We start from the raw sequence: 21,955 nt of genomic DNA, 5'->3' as shown, positions 1-21,955 counted from the left end.
TACAGCCTAGGACCCTCGTACCTACGGGACCGCCTCTCCTGGTATGTCCCACGGAGGACCTTATGGTCTTCAAACAAAAACATCTTGGAGATCCCGGGCCACAGAGAGGTTAGGCTGGCCTCAACCAGAGCCAGGGCTTTTTCGGCTGTGGCTCCAATCTGGTGGAACGCTCTGTCACAAGAGACTAGGGTCCTGCAGGACTTGACATCTTTCTGCAGGGTCTGCAAGACAGAGCTGTTCCACCAGTCCTTTGGCCAGGGCACAGCCTGACTCCCTCCTTCGGCAATCTTCACAGAACTCTAGCCCAATGGTTGCCATTAATCTGATTTGAACTGATTTTATAATGAAATGATTTTAGAATGTTGTATCATTTTACTGTTGTTAGCTGCTCTGAGCCCAGCTTCGGCTGGGGAGGGCGGGATATAAATAAAAATTTATTATTATTATTATTATTAGTAGTAGTAGTTATCTACACAGAGTTTGAATAACCCTTGTTAGCCACTAGTTTTCTTGCAGAGCACCTTCCTAATGCAAGGAGGAGGTGGGGCGCTTTGTATACCACAACCACAGTCACCTGCCTGAAAGTTCAAAAGACACCACTTTCTCCCTATCACTTTTGGCACTAGGTCAGCAACTGAGTGGGCTGAAGGCATTTCACAGGGAATTGAATTTGGCCCGGGAGACTCAGCTTGTTTGCTCCTTAGAACAGGAGCAGGGAACATTCCCCCACCAGACTAAATTTCCTTAAAACTGAGGAATCTTTTTTCACCCGCTCTATTCTACAGTATCCCTAGAACATGGGTAGGCAAACCAGGGCCCGGGGGCCGGATCCGGCTGAATCGCCTTCTAAATCCAGCCCACGGACGGTCCAGGAATCAGCGTGTTTTTACATGAGTAGAATGTGTCCTTTTATTTAAAATGCATCACTGGGTTGTTTGTGGGCCATAGGAATTCGTTCATTTTTTTTCTTTCCAAAATATAGTCCGCCCCCCTCCCCAAGGTCTGAGGGACAGTGGACCAGCCCCCTGCTGAAAAAGTTTGCTGACCCCTGCCCTAGAACATCTTTCCATGAGCCAGCAAATATTTTCGTTGGGTAAAGGGCTTAAGGATATTTCATTCTCCTCAACTTAATGCCTTCTCTTTCCTTCACTCCTTGGCTGAAATCTATGCAAGGTTGTGATCTGATTTGGATTTCACTCCTGGTACCTTCCTGCTCCCATGTGCATGGAGGCTTTCAAAGGCTTAAAGATTTTTTTTCTACTCAATTAGCTGTGTACTTTAACTAATAAACTAACCAATTATTCCATTAAAAAAGCTCGATACTAAAGAGGCTCATTCCTGCCATAGGCCACACACTCCAGAATCTCATTCCTGTGTACTCCAACTCTTAAAGAGAACTCTGCTGTACACAAACACACAGATCTAGATATTACAATTTATTACCCCCTCCCCTCTAATTAATATCAAAACACAATATTAAACAATAGTAAAAGCAGTTCAAAACAACTTAAGATTTCAAAAAAGTGGGTTGTAAAAATCTCAAGTGTCCAAAGCCAGGGTGAACAGATAGGTCTTCAACATTTGCTGACTGCTGCATAAGGAAGGTGTCAGATGTGGGGAGAGAGTTTCCCCACTTAGGCGCTGCCACAGTGTATTACCTCAAAATGTAAGTGTGTATACTATAATTGTGTATATTGTATGCACACTGTATAGGACTGCCGAGCATTCAGGCATGGGGAATACAGTGGTACCTCGGGTTAAGAACTTAATTCATTCTGGAGGTCCGTTCTTAACCTGAAACCGTTCTTAACCTGAGGTACCACTTTAGCTAATGGGGCCTCCCAGTGTCGCCGCGCCGCCGCCGTGTGATTTCTGTTCTCATCCTGAAGCAAAGTTCTTAACCCGAGGTACTACTTCTGGGTTAGCGGAATCTGTAACCTGAAGCGTCTGTAATCTGAATCACCTGTAACCCGAGGTACCACTGTATTATAATGCCAGCACTTTTGTTCCATTTTCTAATGCTTCTCTCCCACTGCAGTAGCTGTTGCGTTATGGGACTGTGACTTTTTGACCAACGTACCGGCATGTCAGACAAAATTCCATTCACAGCTGAGGGTTCTGTGTGACACAGAACAGATGTCACTGGACAATGTCCCTACTTCCCCACCCTTTCTGCAGATGTCTGCTTCTGTACTCCTATGACCCCCCCCCCATGAAAACAGCAGGAAAGAAATATATGCCAGTATATATGCCCTAAATTTCATCACTTTACTCCCACAATCTTCCAGGTTAAGGGGAATGCAAATGGACTTTCCCCCATCATCAAACAACACTAAAAGGAGTGCTAAACATGGGCTATATTCCATTAGTTTTATGGAAGTGGCTTTTACATCATGTAATTAACAGCTGGGAAAACATTGGGGAAATGGAATAAATGGACGTTTGAATGAAGCCTAAGTCCCATTCTGCAGCATTCATTGGGCAGTGCTTAAACATGGTTTTCCTTTCCTGGCTTGTTTTGCTTTGATTCTATTCCTGTTCCATGCTTCACATCCTCATTTACAAATTTTACAAATGTTACACATTTACAAATGTTAACCTCTATTAAATATATTAAGTTATATTTCATTATATCGATTCTTTCCCCTACACATTCTTCATGCATTTGTAACACAGATTTTTTTAAAAAATATATATAAAAACCACCCTCATATTATCTGATGCTCACTCCCATAAGAATAATTCTGACACACCTAATTAAATCCTGTAAACTACTTTTTATGCATCTTTCCAGCTTATGCAGGCCCTTTCTCACTGCGGACATGATTTATGACCCCCCCTCCATCCCCCTTGTAATTAAAAAAAATCTATTTTTGTCCATTTCTATTCTAGGCATCATTCAGTTGCAGATAAATTTTATATTCTCCTCATGAGTACAGCTGTGAGAAGGGTTTACTGTATTTAAATAATGCCAAAACCATTGGCTTTAATTTACATAGTTAATGCCAAGGTCATGTTTTACTGCTATGTGTGGATGTGAGCTATTTCCAGAGTCATTACTATTGGTTAGGTGTGGCTATGGCCAAAAAACACTGACAGAAGATCAGTGCAAAAGTTGATTAACAGTTCCAATGAGAGAAAAAAATATATGATTTCTCACACCCATGCTCAGTGAGCACTTGACAAATACATTTTCTACTCAGTTTGTCACTATAAGAATTGTAGGACTGGAGTTATCCTGTCCTCCTGGCCTGGATGTTGTCTCCAGCTCTGCTCTTCGATCCAGTGTTGGGTGGGAGAGGAAAGAGTGCGTCAGGGATGGGACTGCTTTTTCTCAAGAGCCTTAGAAGACATCCTGGATCTAGTACAACATCATGTTCTCACAGTGGCCAACCAAGTTACCTGCGGGAAACCTACAAGCAGGCAATTTCTACTCCTGCAGTTTCAAGTGACTGATATTCAAGAAATACTGCCTCGGACTGTAGGGACAGAGCAGCCATGGGCTTTAAGCAGTATAATTAAGAACTTGTGCTCAAGCGTGCTTTCTCCCTCTTCTCTCCTATTCCTTTTTCCTTAAGTGCCATGTATTTTTTTAATATTCTGAGTCTGATGGCAAGAACCACCTCAGAAATTATTTTTGTACATTACTCTGAGAACTCCTCCACTTTTTTTAACTATAAGGTAAAATGGTAAAGGACCCCTGGACGGTTAAGTCCAGTCAAAGGCAACTATGGTGTTGTGGCGCTCATCTTGCTTTCAGGCCGAGGGAGTTGGTGTTTGTCCGCAGACAGCTTTCTGGGTCATGTAGCCAGCATGACTAAAGCTCTTCTGGCGCAACAGAACACCGTGATGCACAGAAATGCCATTTACCTTTCCTCCACAGTGGTACCTATTGATCTACTTGCACTGGGATGCTTTCAAACTGCTAGGTTGGCAAGAGCTGGGACAGAGCAATGGGAGCTCACCCTATCAAGGGGATTCGAACCGCTGACCTTCTGATTGGCAAGCCCAAGAGGCTCAATGGTTTAGATCACAGTTTAGATTACTTTACCTTTGCTATGAGCTAAAGTATAAATGCTGTAAAGGAATGAATAAATTTTTAAAAGTGAGCAACCTAAGCCTCAAAATTCTATGCTTGCACAAGCCTGGGTAGAAAAAATGGGACTTTCATAGGAACCCAGGAAGTTTTTTTTTTTTTATAAAATTTTTATTGGTTTTACAAAATTTTTAAATAACAAACAAACACTTAAAAAGACAAACATACACGTATAGTTTCATAACATATTTTCATAAACCTCTTTTCTTGGACTTCCCCTTACCCCCCCCTTTCTGCATCCCAATGTCCATAGTTTTTAGCAACTCCCAATTGTTACTTCCAACCTCTGTCAACTTATTCCTCTCTATATTCTGACCTTATATCACTGTATCCCTTTATTTCTAAAAACCACAACACTTTAACATTCATTGAGTTTATAATAGTCCTTAAGATAGCTTTTAAATTTTCTCCAATCTTCTTCCACCGTCTCCTTTCGTTGGTCACGGATTCTGCCTGTCATCTCAGCCAATGTCATATAGTCCATCACTTTCATCTGCCATTCTTCCAGAGTGGGTAGATCTTGTGTCTTCCAATACTTCGCGATGAGTATTCTTGCTGCTGTTGTAGCATACATAAAAAAAGTTCTATCCCTTTTTAACACCACTTGGCCGACAATGCCCAAGAGAAAGGCCTCTGGCTTTTTAGGAAAAGTACATTTAAGTACCTTTTTCATTTCATTATAGATCATTTCCCAGAAAGCCTTAATCTTCGGGCACGTCCACCAGAGGTGGTAGAAGGTGCCTTCAGTCTCTCTACATTTCCAACATTTATTATCGGGCAAATGGTAAATTTTTGCCAGCTTGACTGGAGTCATGTACCACCTGTAAACCATTTTCATAATATTTTCCTTTAAGGCATTACATGCCGTGAATTTAATACCAGTGTTCCATAACCATTTCCAGTCAGCTGACATGATATTGTGCCCAACATCCTGTGCCCACTTAATCATAGCCGATTTGACTGTTTCGTCCTGTGTACTCCATTTCAGCAACAAGTTATACATTCTAGATAAATTCTTAGTATTGGGTTCTAATAACTCAGTTTCTAGTTTTGATTTTTCCACCTGGAAGCCAATTTTCCTATCCTGTTTAAAAAACTCCATTATTTGGCGATATTGAAACCAATTTTGTACTTTGTGTTTCAATTTCTCCTGGCTTTGTAGTTTAAACTTATCTCCATCCTGTTCCAAAATTTCCCAATACTTCGGCCATCCGACCTCCATATTGAGTTTCTTCACTGCTTTAGCCTCCACTGGTGACACCCATCTAGGGGTTTTGTTTTCCAACAGGTCTTTATATCTTATCCAAACATTATATAGTGCTTTTCTAACAATATGATTTTTAAAGATACTATTAACTTTGTCATACCATAGATATGCATGCCAGCCAAAAGCATTGTTAAAACCCTCCAGATCCAAAATGTCCGTATTCTCGAGGAGCATCCATTCTTTCAGCCAGCAAAAAGCTGCTGCCTCATAGTACAATTTTAAGTCCGGCAGGGCAAAACCCCCTCTTTCTTTTGCATCTGTCAATATTTTAAATTTAATTCTGGGCTTTTTGCCCTGCCAGACAAATTTCGAGATATCTTTCTGCCACCTCTTGAAACATTCCATCTTGTCAAGAATCTGCAAGGTCTGAAACAAAAATAGCATTCTAGGCAATACATTCATTTTAATCACCGCAATTCGGCCTAACATTGACAATTTCAAATTTGACCATATTTCTAGATCTTTTTTGATTTCTGACCAACATTTTTCATAATTGTCCTTATACAAATTCACATTTTTAGATGTCAAATAAACCCCTAGGTATTTCACCTTCTTAACCACTGTCAGCCCTGTTTCTTCTTGGAATTTCTCCTTTTCTATGTCTGTTAAGTTTTTTCCTAAAACTTTGGTTTTTTGTTTATTCAACTTAAATCCAGCTACCTGGCCAAACTGTTGTATTATTTCTAAAACCTTTTTCGTACTAGTGATTGGCTCTTGTAAAGTCAGTACTAAGTCATCTGCAAACGCTCTTAACTTGTAATGTTTAGCTCCGACCTGCACTCCTTTAACCTGCTGGTCATTCCTTATCATATTCAGCAACACCTCCAGGACTGAGATAAAAAGTAATGGGGAAATTGGGCACCCTTGTCGTGTTCCTTTTTCTATCTTAAGTTCCTCAGTTACTACGTTGTTTACAATCAATTTAGCCTTTTGTTCAGAATATATTGCAGCCATACCATTCTCAAAACCTTGGCCTACCCCCATCCCATGAAGGTTCTTTATCATAAAGCTCCAAGAAATATTGTCAAAGGCTTTCTCCGCATCCACAAAAATCAATACTGCTTTAGTGTTTATATTCACCTCTAGCTTTTCTAAAATGTCTATTACATTCCTTACATTGTCTGCCAGGTGTCTTTTAGGGAGAAAGCCTGCTTGGTTCTTATGAATCCTTTCCATCAACACTCTTTTAAATCTTTTTGCCAAAATATCTGCAAAAATTTTATAATCCACATTAAGTAGCGATATTGGGCGGTAGTTCTTCAGTTGAGTCTTTTCAGTCTCTGTCTTTGGTATGAGTGAAATATATGCTTCTTTCCACGATTCAGGTGCCCTCTTTCCCTCAAGGATCTCATTGCAAACTTCTTTTAGTGGTTGAATCAACCATTCCTTCAACGATTTGTAATATCTGGAAGTCAGTCCATCTGGTCCTGGAGATTTGCCCAGTTGCATGTTCTGAATGGCAGCCTCTATCTCTTGTTCTGTTATTCTCTGGTTCAGATCCATCTTACTTTGATGAGAGATTTTTTGTAATCCATATTTATCAAGGAATTTATCTATATCTTCTTCATTTTGCGGGCCTTGAGTATATAGCTTTTTAAAATAACTCAAAAAACAGTTTCTAATTTCATTAGGTTTAGATATATTCTTTCCATCCACTTCTAGGCTTGTAACCGTATTTAATTTCTGCCTTTTCTTCAATTGCCATGCCAGAAGTTTGCCACATTTATTTGCTGATTCAAATGTCTTTTGTTTCATTTGTTTTATCTTCCATTCAATCTCTTGGTTCATCAATTCCATATATTGTGTTTGATATAACTTAATCTCTCTTAAAATCTCCTGGGACTTTGGTTTTGTTCTTAATTTTTTCTCTCCTTCCTTTATCTTTTCCAAAATCTTTTCTTTTTTCTCATTTTGTTTTTTTCTCTTTATTGAATTTTGTTGAATCAAAAAGCCTCTCATCACCGCTTTACTTGCGTCCCAGATCACTCTTTTTTCCACGTCGGCCCTCAAATTTATTTCAAAGTAGTCTTTTAGAGTTTTTTGGGCCTTCATAAGGATCTCCTTATCTCGAAAGAGGGTGTCATTCATTCTCCATCTGAATTGACCAGTTGTTGTAAGTTTCATCTCCATCCTCACGGCATTATGGTCGGAGCAAGTTTTTGGGCAGATTTCCACCTTCTTAACCTTTGGAGCCATACCACTAGTAATCCAAATTTGATCAATTCTGGTCCAGGTCATCATTGCTTGAGAGAAAAAGGTTCCCTCTCTCTCCAGAGGGTTCCTTGTTCTCCATATATCTATCAAGTCCATGTTTTCCATCATTTCGAAAAAAGTCTTAGGAAGTCTCCCTTCCTTGCTGACTGTTAGTCTTTGTGCCTTGTCCATGTTAGTGGAGACCACACCATTCATGTCTCCCATGATTATCATATTGTAATCCAAATAGTCCATCAGGGTTTCATGGAGTCTCTTAAAAAAGTCAGATTTGCCTTCATTTGGTGCATAGATTCCAACAACTAAAAATTTTTCTCCTTGTACTTGTATCTCCACTGCCAGATATCTCCCTTGTTCATCTTTAAATATCATTTTTGGAGCCCATTTCTCTTTCACATATATTACAACTCCTCTTTTCTTAACTTTATCTGATGCAATAAATTCTTGTCCTAGTCTTTTATTTGTAAGTAGTCTCCTATGGGCTCTAGTTATGTGAGTTTCTTGTAGACATATCAAGTCCAGTTGTTCTCTGTTCAAAATATGGAACACTTGTCTTCTCTTCAAAGGCCCATTAAGTCCATTACAATTCCAACTAAGGAATTGCAGAGCCATCTTATTATTTTTCTGGAACTCCTCCAACAGCTCCAAGTTGTTGCTCTTCTTCTGATGGTGGTGGTTTTTGTCCAAACGAGAGATTCAGAATGTCTAGTACTCTCCTCTGTTCTGCAAGTACGTCCACTGTCCCCTTCTGCAGGTCCTCCTGATTTCTTGCCAAGAATTTGTCTTTGTCTTGAATAGTCTTTATCTTCACCTTCTTTCCCCTGTAATCAAATGACAGTCCTTGTGGAAATTCCCACCTGAAGCGGATGGAGTTTTTCTTCAGCAGAAGAGCCAAATCCTTGTAGAAGTTTCTTAAATCCAGAATATATTTTGGAATATCTTTAAAAATCTGTATAGCTGAGTTTCCAATTTGCAGGGCCTTTTCAAAGTGTAGTCCTAATATTTTGTCTCTTTCGTCCTTGGATCTAAATGTAATCAGGCAATCTCTCGGGGTCTTTCTGTCCTGCTTTTTGCCCAGTCTAAAAGCTGTTGTAATTTTGAATTCGTCTTCTTCAAGATCCCAGCAGTCAACAAACTCCCGTGTCAGATATTCCGCGAGATTGTCTCTTTCATTCTCTGGAATCAATCTTAATTTCAAATTTCTCTCTTTTCTCTGTAACTCCCACAAGGCCAAAGTTGCGTCGTGCTCATAAACCTTCTTAGCGATCGGCTCTAATTTCTCTTGTGTCTCTGCAGCAATAGCTTTAGCATCTTCAGCAATTTTACGCGTGGTAGCATTTTCCTCCACCAATTTATTTATTGATTCTGTGTTCTGGTTTAGTCTTACTGATATTTCTGTTAATTTTTGTGTATTTTCTGAAGTCTGTTTTGTCAGAGACTCCAGAGATTGATTTATTTTAAGCAGGGCTTCTGTCACGGCATCCATAGAGACAGCCGTCCCTTTTTCTTGTCCTGTTGCTCCTGCAGATCCAGTAGCTACGCCTGAAATTGAGCCTCTTTTCTTTGTCTGTTGCTGCAGCTGTTGTTGTTGTTGTTGCTTGGTCTTGGCTCTTGTAACTATCTCTTCTTGTGAGCCACTCATGTCAAGGTCGTTTCCCACGGGAGCTATTCCCCGTTGGAAAATTCCACTGTCCCAAGCTGTGCCAAATTTTACTTTACCCTCTAGAGGGAGCAAATCAAAATGGCCCAAAATAAGATGTCCAAGTACAAAGACAAAGGAGAATATCCAAAGATGTAGGAAAAAAAAAAGTTTTTTAACACAGTTGAAGCAAATATAGCTGGAGGCTTATAGCTACAAATTGCCACAGTTTCCCAATATATACTGTTTCATCTTGTAAAGTACTGTAGCCAGGCGCTGTGTAAACTTTGTATCGCAATATCACTTTTACAGGAGGAAGTCAGTTCAGTGTCTTAATGTCCTAAAAGGCAGACCGTTTCATACTTTTAATAACTGAGACAGCAGAGGATTTTTACTTTGAATAGATCGTGCAGTTACTACAGTCTCTTTCACCTCCCCTCTGCCCTGCTAGCTAGAGGGGAGATTTGAGGTCTGAGTGTCCGGTTTAGTTATATAAAAAGCAAGTTTCAACGGATGCAGATTTAGAGTTCCGTTGCTTTCACTTTCATGCAGTCGGGGGGAGGCAGACTTCCTTGATTTAACTTCCCCGCTTTTAGCCCGATTTTCAGAATTTAAAGGGTCCCAATTGTTTTCAGCTCCTACTCACGGGAATTCAGTCCAAATTTTCTTTCAGGAAGGAATCGGCGCTCTCCGCTTATGGCGACGCGGCTTCACTCCACAGGCTGGGTAACGACTCTCAGCACCGCGCTCACTCCCGATGCCGCTCCGTAGCCTTTAAAAAGGCTCTTTCGCAGTACCGGGGGGCGCAAAGGTGCCCACCGAATCTCCTTGTTCTCAGGCTTCAGCGCCTGAGATTTTAGGGGTCCCCCGCTCGCCGTAGCGGGTAAGACCCGAACTTGTGGAGCAGTCCTTCTCCGGAGCTCGGAGGTAGGACCGCCATTAAGCGCTGGCACCGACCGGAAGTCTCAGGAACCCAGGAAGTTGCCTTATGCTGAGTCAAGCTAGTGGTCTATTCAACTCAATATTGTCTACACCGATGGGTACGGTTGCTCCAGAGTTTAAGGAAGAAGTATTCTCCAATGCTTTCATTCTCTGAGTAGCTTTATAAGCAGAAAATATTTAAATGAGACATATTTTCTATTTTACAATTGCAACCCTAAAGTGCACCAGCTATGGTAGGATATCAACCACAATATCCTATGCCCCACTAGAATAACCTCTATGAGGCCATAGGATTGCAGCCTTGTCGTATTTATATTGTTCTATATTGTTCTAACTTTTTGTAGTTGTTGTAAAAGGGAAGTAAAAGAGATTTTTCCACACTGAGGAGAACATTGGCTAATCCAAGAAGTCTAAAGAATCCAGGCAAGCCTTAAATGAGATTACTCTGAGACGCTGCTTAAGATGGGTTAAGAGACAGGCGTGCACGCCAGCAAGCCTCTACAAACATTTTAGCGCATGTATCCAATAAGTATTTCCTAACTGGAGAGTAAATAGCTTAATTTGTTTCCCGGCAGTGTTTTCATAATGTCAAACGACATCACTATTTCCCTTTGAAAAATCTCTGGGAAGAAGGTTGGTGCATTCAGATAAATTGAAGCATGTTGAGCTCTGCTTGCTGCACGCTTGAGGGAAAAATAAACACACGTAACTTAATGCACACACAAAATGTCCCTCTCCTCATTTTGCCTCTGCCAATAAATTTGTGAAGTGCCAAATCAGTAAAACAATCACTCAATAACACTGAGTGGTTTAGTCATCCATATTGCAGGGGTGGAAATACATACAGTATTTTAGGGTAGAAGCTAGGAATATGGATGTTTTGAAATGCTGCAATAAGCCCAATTTAGATGGTGGAGGAAGGAGTGACAATTTGAGAGAGGAAAAGTAATTTTTTTTGGTCTCAATTGGCTGTGGATAATATCTGTAGCAGGGATAATTCTGTCACAATTGTTCCAAAATAACGTAACTGGCTAGAACTGGAATCCCCAATGTGGCACCCTCAGATACCCCCATGGTGCCCACCAAAAACCCCTGCCCCTTCCAATTTTAAAATTTGGAGGAGTGGTTTTGCCTAGGTTTGACATATTTCAAAAAGTGAAAATCTTGACACAAAAGTTGAGTTGTTGAGCTTTTCTGGGCAAAGTTGCTGAGTGTTTTGGGGGTTTTGGGGGTTTTACCAAAAGTTGTTGAGTTTTTTGCCAAAATCTACACTTCCTACATAGGTTGCTATACTTCCGGATTTCCCTGGAAATTTCAGCAATTTCCACCCGGACACTGTTTCTGACTGCCGTATTCCAGCTATGTCTGGGATGTATAGCAACCCTAGGTTTCTTGAAGGGGAGGGGGTGTTGGCTGATGTTTGATTGTCAGTTTTATTTGTTTTGAGGTATGTCCCAGTGTTTTACTTGTATTTTTGGAGGGGGGGCAGCGTTCTGAGCATTGCCAGTTATTCTTCTGTGCAATGGATATTTTGTGGTGCCCGTAACTTAGATTTCCTAATGTTCTACCAAGGCAAAAAATATTGGGGATCCTGGACTAGAGAGTTGGATTTTGACTGGAGATGCTTGTATTCAAATACCAGGACTTGCTGAGCTTTGAAGCTCACTTGGTAACACCTCAGTAAGGTAGTGTCTCTTAGCCCAACCTACTCTGCAGGTAGGGAGCCTCTGCGGCTGATTTTACAGCTCTCTATTAGAAAGGCTGTCCAGTCCATGTCCAGTTTAAAGATAAAGAACAATTGGATAAAACATTTACTGGGGAATCAAAGCATGCTACTCTGAAATTCATAAAGGAAAAGGGGTAATTCACTTATTTATTTACAGTATTTCTATACAGCTTTTCAGGCAGTCCTGATATTTCAGTATCGTTGGAAATGAAGACAGGTCCAGTTGGTTAGATCCTCCACACCAATATCATTTCCTTCTCTCTAGTTTGTCATCTACACAGCTGTTTCAAAAAGCACAAAGCAAGATCATTTATTTATACCATTTTGAATCCTGTGTCTTAAGAAAACCTTAAGATAGGGGATATGAAAATGAAGCAAAGAAGAAGGAGAATTGCAGGAATTATTATAAACATAAAAGGTAGTCCAGAGTTTAATTTCCCTCTCTGGTTGGTTCATCTAAAATGATGTGTGTGTATGTGTGTGTGTGTGTATGCATGTGTAGATATTCCTTGAACATTTGTGAAATTCGAAAATATTCTGAAAGTCCTCTTCAAAGTATTGCTGGGAATTGGTGGCTTGAATCCTTTTTTTAAAAAAAACCGTTTTCATCCTTTTGCATCTGTTCAAACAGCTGTGGATGTGGTGAGTCGGAAAGGGTGAGGCAAGTCATCAGCCGTCCCTCTGAAGAACAAAGACAAGCTGCCTTGCTAGGATGTGGTTCTGTTAAAAGGTAGTTGTCATCTTCCCACTGGCATGAGATTTGAGGAATCCAAAGTCACCCTGAAGCCAGATTTCCTGTGTCACAGAGCTCAGGTCTAAAATCAGTACTTACTACTGAGTCACTAGGCTGGTATATGTATGTGAGCAAAACAATCATTTGGGTCTGGCTCATAATTACTTACATTGCTTGAGGAACAGGAAGGTTAGGTAGGGTACCCTAAATTTCTCCAGTCCACAGAGTCATGGCTGTGTTGCCTAACAGGCACAGAGCAGTGCAAAGCTTCACCAACTTCATCTCTAGGAATGCAACATAAGAAGAGGCCTGTTAGATCAGACCAAAGGAGCATCTATTACGGCATTCTATTTTCACTGCCTGTGAAAAATCCACAAGAAGGACGTGGGAGTAACAGCATCATAAGCCTAAGTAGCTTCTGATACTGGAGACAATATTTTGTCCAGCCCTTCATTATACTAGTACGTAAATCAATTTCAGCAGACTAAAGGATGGGTAAAACAACATGTCCATAACACCAATGGCTTCAAGTTACAAGAAAGGAGATTCCAACTAAACATACAAAAAACAACATTCTGACAGTCAGAGCATCCGTCAGGGATGCTTTAGCTGAGATTCCTGCATTGCAGGCGGTTGGACTAGATGACCCTTAGGGTCCCTTGGAACGATACAGTTTTATAATTCTATTAAATACCATAAAGAAATACAAAATAATCACCAGTTACTGTCTCATCTAAAGGAGAAAGCGTGCTAAACAACAGAACAGGATTGTTGCATAAATGAGTCTTCAAGAGACATCTGAAGGTTAACAGTGAGGATACCCGCTGAATCTCTGCTGGAAGAATGTTCCACAACACCAGATCAATCACATGAAATGCCTTCTTTGAGGCTGTACACACAAGTCACCCAGTTCATCCATTTGCAACAGGCAGCTAACCCTGGCAGTAGAAACCTAGACAGATGTGCTGGCAACCCTACCAAATCTGCTTCCTAAAAAACTCAGCTCTATAATTGATAAAAATAAAAAAATAAAAAAATAAAAAGGTAAGGGTAAAGGGCCCCTGGATGGTTACGTCCTCTCAAAGGCAACTATGGGGTGTGCTGAGGGCTTGTCCACAGAGAGCTTTCTGAATCATGTGGCCAGCATGACTAAACCACTTCTGGTGCAATAGAACACCATGACAGAAGTCAGAAGGCACACAAACATTGTTTACCTTCCCGCCACAGCAGTACCTATTTATCTACTTGCACTGGTATGCTTTCGAACTGCTAGGTTGACAGAAGCTAGGACAAAGCAATGGGAGCTCACCCCGCTGCAGGGATTCGAACCACTGACCTTGCAATCGGCAAGCCCAAGAGGCTCAGTGGTTTAGACCACAGTGCCACCAACGTCATAATAATAATAATAATAATAATAATAATAATAATAATAATAATAATAATAATTTATTTATTCCCCGCACATCTGGCTGGGTTTCCCCACCCACTCTGGGTGGCTCCCAATCAAATATTTAAAACACAATACAGCATTATGTATTTCTATAATTGAAAAACATCTATTTGGCTTAGTGATTGATTGCATTATGATGGCAATGCTCCTTTGTCTAGGCAACTATATGACCAAATGCATATTTATACAATTTGTATAATGGCTAGAATGGCAGGTTGTAAATACATAATTAATTCTTATACTCCAGTGCTGGAATGGTCCATTAACTTTATTTTTTTATGTTTTGCTTAAGAGAACTGTTGGTTCTAGTTTCTGTCCCCACCCCCCTTTGGGATTTCTTTCTAAGCCAGCTAACAAAGAACTGAGAAACCAGGAGGTCTTTTTGCTTTCTTAGTCTCTGGAATCCAGTAAGGAATTGCATGACTTTGGAATACCTGGGGGGGGGGCATCCTTCCACAGTTCATGGATAAACCTATAAATGGCTTCCAGTCATAATGGCTGTATCAGCTTGGCTGGGTTCTTAAATCTGGGGGGTCTTTTTCATGGTCCCACTGCTGGGGAAGACACATCATGTGGTGACACAAGATAGGGGCATCTCTGTAGTGGATGGCTCTATGTAGGCCTTAAAAGTGATAATGGAATCATGGAATTGTACGAGTTGGGAGGGTCATTAAGTCCCACCCCCTGCAATGCAGGAATCTCAGCTAAAGCATCCATGACAGATGGCCATCCAGCCTCTGCTTAAAAACCTCCAAGGAAGGAAAGTCCCCCACCTCCCGAGGGAAACTGTTCCACTGTCAAACAGCTCTTACTGTCAGAAAGTTCTTCCTGATGTTTAGTCAGAATCTCCTTTCTAGGAACCTAAATTCATTGGTTTGGATCCTACCCTTTGGAGCTGGAGAAAACAAGCTTGATCCATCTTCCATGTGACAGCCCTTGAGATATTTGAAGTTGGCTATCATATCTCCCAGTTTCCTATTTACCAGGCTAAATACCCCCAGCTCCTTCAACCCCTGTGCACCACTTTGATGTTATTGGATGGTATATAACTATTAATAAATAAATGTAAAATTAATTTTGAAAGGGGTATTCTGATCAATACAAATATGCTTTAGGAGAAGTTTGCTGCCATGATGTTCCTAGCCATACATTATTTGGAAGGGCTCATTGTTATCCTTTCTCTTCCTTTCTTTTTTTCCATTCTTTGGCCTGCCCTCCTGTTCTCTGATGTCCTAAGGCTGGACACTTGCCAAGTCGTTCCTTCCAAACACATTAGTTTGTATCATTCATCATGCAACATGCCACAAAGCTGATAGCCCAAGTATGAAAGGCAAACAATGTCAGGGTGTTCACAGGGTGGAAACTACACTTCTTAAAACGAATCCATGTTCTTTTTTAACCCTCTCAAAAGCAGTACGTTTGTTGCCATAGTAATGCTTCCTAATCTGTCCAAAATGTATTCTTAGGATGACACCCAGTGGCCAGGTCAATTAACAACACTACATTTTCTTTAGTTCATTCTTTTCTTGCTGCCAATAATTGTATATATGTAGAGATAGGTCAGAACTTCCAGATAAAATTCCATTTCAACTATCAGCCAGCTTCAAGTTTTCTCTGAAATCCCGAAGGCTCCACTTTCTCTAGATTCTTTTTTAACAAAAGAGACTGAGGTTGATTATCTTTAAGAAAAAAACAAATCACAAGAAAATTCACACACACACAAATGCAATATTCTAACCAAATGCATGCAGAAAATAATCTTGCTAGTTCTTCTACAAAAGCAAGCATGCTGCAGCAGCAGTGCACTAAGCTATGTCAAGGAAGAGTCCTTCTACATCACCAGCAGCAGACAAGTGAAAACAAGCAGTCATTTTTAATTCGACGCTGTTAAAGGGTTTGTATGGCTTCCACCCATTTCTATCCTCCTAGATTTTCATGGTCAAATTTTTGGGGGTGGCATAATTAGGAAGCTAAGTATAATTCCACACTTACATTATTGTAGACTATGGCATCATTTTGATGGAAGAAAGCACAATGCTACGGTTTAAAAATAGAGCCTTGCAATATTCCTTGCGTTATTCTAGCAGATCTAGGTGACTGCATGTTCAGTGAGAGGAGCATTCTGTCTTATTACTTACAGAGCCCTCTCCTCTCACCTTTGCCATGGGCATGGCAAGAGTAGTGATATTTTACTGAAAGGATCTACTCCCAGCTTACATTTTGTGGAAGGTAAGAATGGGGCTTCTGTGTATAAATAGCTGTGCTCTCACATACCGTTCCACACAAATTCTTCACCATCAGCTTATGCAGAAGACCCATTCTCACTTTCCACCATATGCATGGAGTTTGAGAGCAGGGCTAGCATATAAATCTCTCTCCTTCTCCACTCACTGCATGAGTAGCACTGCCAAGAAACCCATTAATATAAGAAGGGAATCCCTCAATTGCAGCTTCCACCTCAATAGTCTGCACTTCTTGTTACCCAACGATTACCTTAATTATGAGAATCTAAAGTGCCACTCTCTTTTAGGGTCCCCAAAGGTAGAGTACAGATTCCAGGTTGTGGTGTGGAGGCACAGAAGGTCACCATCTTGTTGAATCTAAGCAGGTGTGGGTCTCGTCATTATCTGGATGAGTGACACCCTGGGAACCATATGTATACTACCTTGGCCTCTGATGGAAGAATGGCAGTATATACATATAATAAAAGAAGCACATGCACTCTGATCATTTTTAATCACTTCACAGCATGGTTGCATACTAGTGTTTCTGTTTTGCAAAACATGTGTTGCAAGTGAATTTCTGAAAAGGGAGGGAGGTGGAGAAAATCCTTAAGGAGGAAAGTGTGTGTCCTTTAGAATTTCCTTGCATTTTATTGCAGCTTTCTTCTTGGAAACCAAGATAGATTTCATTGTAAAGGAATCAATGCCAACCTTCTCTCTGTATTGATTTCCAAAGGTTAAGTCTGAATGACAAGATTAATTTTAAACTTACTGAATGTAGCAAAGAAGAGTTTCAACTCCACCATCTCTCTCCCTCTTCTGGTTGGCTTGGGCTACAATTTGGATTTATTTTTTTTAAAGAGCTTTGTAATTGGTCTCTTACTGCTTTTCCCCTTCAGCATCCATATGCAGATCAGTATCTTCATATTTATCAATCCCAGTTTTATCGTGTCCATCTTCAAGGGAGTTCTGGGCAGTAGACATGGGCCACACAGCCACCATTTAAGCCTCACACTATCAACAGCCCTTTGGATAAGTTCAGTGTAAAGTGAAGCCTTGGTCCAGGACCACACGTTAAGCTTCAGAGGTATGAAGCCAGATTTTCCCAGTCCAATACTGACATTCTGTCTACTGCCCCCACCTATACTGGTCCAATACAATTTGCTGCCTGATGACGAACCCAAACCACACTGTTTCATGCCTGTACTGCCTGCTTTACCTCGCACCACAAGGCAGGCCCTGTACTAGGGTCAGAGGTTGATGTGAACCTCTCTAGTTTGCACTTTCTGAAACAATATGTGACTCCAAATGAAGCCATCCTTCAAAATTCACACTTCTCTGAATTTTGTGTAGCAGTTCTTCAACCAAATAATCTGCACAAAAATTTGTACATTAGGAGAAAGTGTAAAATGCATACATTTGTGGGAAATAGCATATAAAAAGCATAGTATATGGCAAAATTGCCTGCAAAGATGTGTATATTTGAGGGGAAATTGCACAAACATGCCAGCAAATTTTCATGATGAGTTTTGAAATAAATAAATCATAAACTAATGCATCCTTACCCTGTCCCACACCTGTTTCATAGATGAGTCACTTGCATATCAACTTTCTGTATGCCCAAAATTAGTACAGTGTAGTAAGTGACAGCAGATCTAACTTCAGCTTTAAATTATTATTATTATTATTATTATTATTATTATTATTGAATTTATATTCCACCCTATACCCAGAGGTCTCAGAGTGGTTCACAGAACAAAATCAAAATATAAAACCACAAAATATATAATCAAAATAAAAACAACAACCCAATACCCCCCAATCCACATTTTAAAAGGGCATAGGATGTCAATCAAATCAACCAAAGGCATGGTTAAAAAGGAACGTTTTTGCCTGGTGCCTAAAGGTGTATAATGAAGGCGCCAGGTGAACTTCCTTGGCGAGAGCATTCCACAGATGGGGAGCCACTGCAGAGAAGGCTCGTTCTCGTGTTGCCACCCTCTGGACCTCTCGAGGAGGAGGCACACAAAGAAGGGTTTCAGAAATTGATATCAGGGTCCCAGTAGGTTCATATGGAAATAGGTGGTCCTTGAGATATTGCAGTCCTCAGCTGTTTAAGTCTTTATAGGTCAAAACCAGTCCTTTGAATTGGGCCTGGAAACTAATTGGTAGCCAATGTAGTCAGACAAGGATTGGTATAATATGCTCAAACCATCTTGCTCTGGTGAGCAACCTGGCCATTGAATTCTGCAGTAGCTGAAGTTTCCAAACTGTCTTTAGAGCCAAAAAAAAGATGAAAAAACAAAACTATAAAACAGGCACATAAAATAAAGACTGTCAACTTTATCAGAGCATCAAAGTTCCATATTTGCCAGGCATGTGACAACTGTATATGTCATAAAGAAATGCCAAATAATTTAAAAAGTGTCTGGAGGTTCTAGTCCTTGTCAAAATCTCAAATTAAGTGTGACAGCTTTATTCCAGAGTGATTATTTTTTTGTGAACAAGGAAAGCTATCTCCAAGCACTCAAATCCATGTGTGGGAGAAAGTCTTTATGAAAACACAGAAAGGATGAAAAGGAATCTAAAGGGTATCCAGACCAATGCTCAATAACTTGAGGAGGAACTAACCATTTCTAGTTGATTAGCTGATTTCACCCATCTGCTTATGTGTGACAAGAAGGAAGGTGATGCTCCCCGAAATCTTCATACAGATGTTGAACAGGCTTGGGGGTAGAATAGAAGCCTGTGGCACCCTACAGCTTAACAACCAGGGTGCCAAGGCTTAATCAACCAATGACACCCTCTGCAACTGACCCCACAGGTAGAAGCGGAACTTCTGTAATACATTGTGTGTCCTCCCCCTCCCATCTTATGGAACTGGTCCATCTTCTATATTATCGAAACTGCTGAGCCGTTGTGTTTTACACACACACACACACACACACACACACACACACACACACTTAAAAGACTGTCCTCTTTCTCTTGTGAAATAATAAAAGTGTGTGTGTCTAATGAATGGCCTAAAAAGGAACATACAAATGTGATGAGAATATAGAGAAAGAAAAAAATTGGTTGGTAAGCCTTCTAAATGATTTCTCTGCAAGTATTCAAAGAACTACTTAACCTGGTGCTCAGGTCAGCTGGGAGAGAGAGGGAGAGAGACTGTCTACATAAAAAGAAAAAATACATACAAATGGTTTATTGAATAAAATGAATTAGTTCATTCATAGATCTTGAACTTCAAACCTTTGGCTGGTAGACAAATCCTGTAATGCTTTGCCAACTATAGAATACAACTTAAAATAAGAGAGAATTCCCTGTATTTTAAACTCACACTTGCTCTTTAACTCACCCCCTTCCTGTAACCTTTTTATGTCAGTTTCTTTTTCAGTATTTTGCAAGGATCTGTGCATGAATGATGCTCCTGATTTGCAATTAGAGACAAGCCAAACTCCAAGGAAACCAATTAAGGAAAGAATATGCTGCACAATGTATTATAACGCATTATGAAAGACAGAATTTTCTACTAAGAATACAGAAGTCATTGGCGGCTGAGTAAAATGTGCATCTTAGCAGCAAAATATCTCTAATTAGTGGTTCTGAAAGTTTAGTACAATGCCCTGTTTCAACACCTAGCTTTTTACTGCAAAAATGCAGTGTACGATTAAAAAGAATTCTTAGAATGGATGCTATAATTACAATATCCAGTTTTTTTGCCAAGAACGTGAGGTCCCACATATTCATCAGTTGTCTTGCTGACAATTTCATTTCCCAGAAGGTGGAAAAAGTAACAAGGGAATCATCCCTCTTGGGCCTGAGAGGAGGAGGAACTAGATGACTTGGAACCTTGGGGGGAAGTGATGCTGTCCTCTTGTGTTTCATGATATAGAGGCAAGGGAAAGCTGAATGTAGTTGGACATGCACTCTGGACTTTAAGAAATCTGGTTTCAAAAAGCTTAAAGAAATACTGGGTAAGAAATATTCAAAGAAAAGGGAATCCAAGAGGAATGGGCTTCTTAGAGGTGAAATATTGAAGGTACAAAGGCAGAGAATTCCAACAAGAAAGAAAAGTGGCAGTGGTGTGGCTGTATAAGGAGCTTACAGATGAGCTGAGATGTAAGAAGGGCATGCATAAGAAATGGAGAAAAGGGGAAATAACAAAGGAAGAGTATACCGTACATGAATACCTAATGGTTGCAGGGAGAAGTTCAGGTGGGCCAAACTTCATAATGAACATGGGCTGTATATTTTGACAGAGTGTGTATGTTATGCAATGGCTGGTCCCTGCAGACTGGAAGCAAGCAAATGTGGCCACCAGCTTCAAACGGGGTGGGGGTGACCCAGGGGAGACCAACTGGTGAGCTTGATATTGATACCAGGACAGCTCCTAGAACAGATAATTCAACAGTGGGTCTGTGAGCACATAGAAAAGGATGCTGTGGTTTATCAAAAACAACTCATGCCAGACAAATCTCATTTTCTTTTTTGATGGGGTTACAAGCTTGGTGGATCAGGGGAATGCTGTGGACATAGTGTATCTTGATTTAAGTAAAGCTTTTGACAAAGCCCCCCCATGATATTCTTGTGAGGAAGCTGGTAAAATGTGGGTTGAACAAGGTAACTGTTAGGTGGATTTATATCTGGTTGACTGACTGAACTCTGACTGGGAGTCTGCAGAATGAAGACTGGTCTCAAAGTACAACATATAAACATTACACCAATTGGGAGATTCCCAACCAATGGTGTTGGCCTGGGTTTATCAAACTTTCTTAAAAGTTTCAATATTCTTGAGTGCATGCGTCATTGGCAAAACAGGGCTCTGTATTGTGAATAGTTGACTCCAGTCCTTTATGTGATTCATTATGAAAAGTAGAGAGGAAAGTACTTTACTATCAGATGAGAATTGCCATGAAGACTACTTGGAGTCAGGTAATTATATATTTCTGCAGAAGCTGCATCAATAGTTTTCAAGAGCCCCTGCTGCTTTTAAGAGGTGACGGAATGAGTCTAAATGTATCTGCTTTAAAAATTATTTTGTATTAATTTTTAATTTTCAAATTTAAAGAAGTAAAGAAACGGGGAAATTATTAAAGAGAGAAAAGGGAAAGGAAAATTATATATATATATATATATATATATATATATATATATATATATATATATATGCTTTCGTAGATTTTCACGGGTACAGGAATGCAGGTTTTGGTGTCTTCGGGTGTCTTCCCGTGTAAGAGTCGGGGTGTCTGTGCGACGTTTCGACGAGGTCTCACTCGTCATCTTCAGGCTGGTGCTTTCGGCTTCTTGTTACTGGAACAGAGCAGAATCTGGTGTTTGAGTTCCTATAAATACTGTTGAGGGGTGTGGTGTATAGCCTCCAACGTTCTGGGCAGAGAGGAAGTTCCTAGATTAGTGTGCCTCTTCTTCTTTTGTTCCTTAATTACTTGAGGGATATCTTGAGTGATTTCATGAGTGATATTCTGAATACCACTGGGTGGGTCATTAAGTGTAGATTAGTTGCTAAAGCTTTTGTGTCTTGACCTCTTGAGCTTGTGAAGAGTTTTTCTGAGAAGATGGCTGTGCTGCATTTAGTTGTGCTCTGGCTTGGCTTCGTGTATAGGGGCGAGCTGTGGTTTTGTGCCTTGTGCCAGCCAGATCTGTGTAGG

At 40.4% G+C, this 21,955-nt stretch overlaps 1 long non-coding RNA gene across 1 annotated transcript in view; it reads left to right on the top strand.

The window, feature by feature from the left end:
• LOC309540445 overlaps positions 1–19,979 on the top strand; it is a 28,932-nt gene extending 8,953 nt beyond the window's left edge. Inside the window, exons 2-4 of the long non-coding RNA XR_014223288.1 lie at positions 12,052–12,299; positions 12,513–12,611; positions 19,684–19,979. This is a non-coding gene — a long non-coding RNA (uncharacterized lncRNA). The remainder of the gene's footprint in view (positions 1–12,051; positions 12,300–12,512; positions 12,612–19,683) is intronic.
• The last annotated feature ends 1,976 nt before the right edge of the window (positions 19,980–21,955 follow it).

The sequence above is a fragment of the Podarcis vaucheri genome, assembly GCF_965113315.1.
Source record: "Podarcis vaucheri genome assembly, chromosome: 9".
In the NCBI taxonomy this organism is placed as follows: domain Eukaryota; kingdom Metazoa; phylum Chordata; class Lepidosauria; order Squamata; family Lacertidae; genus Podarcis; species Podarcis vaucheri.
Note: the sequence above shows the minus strand (reverse complement) of the source record. Positions and strands in the feature narration are given on the sequence as shown.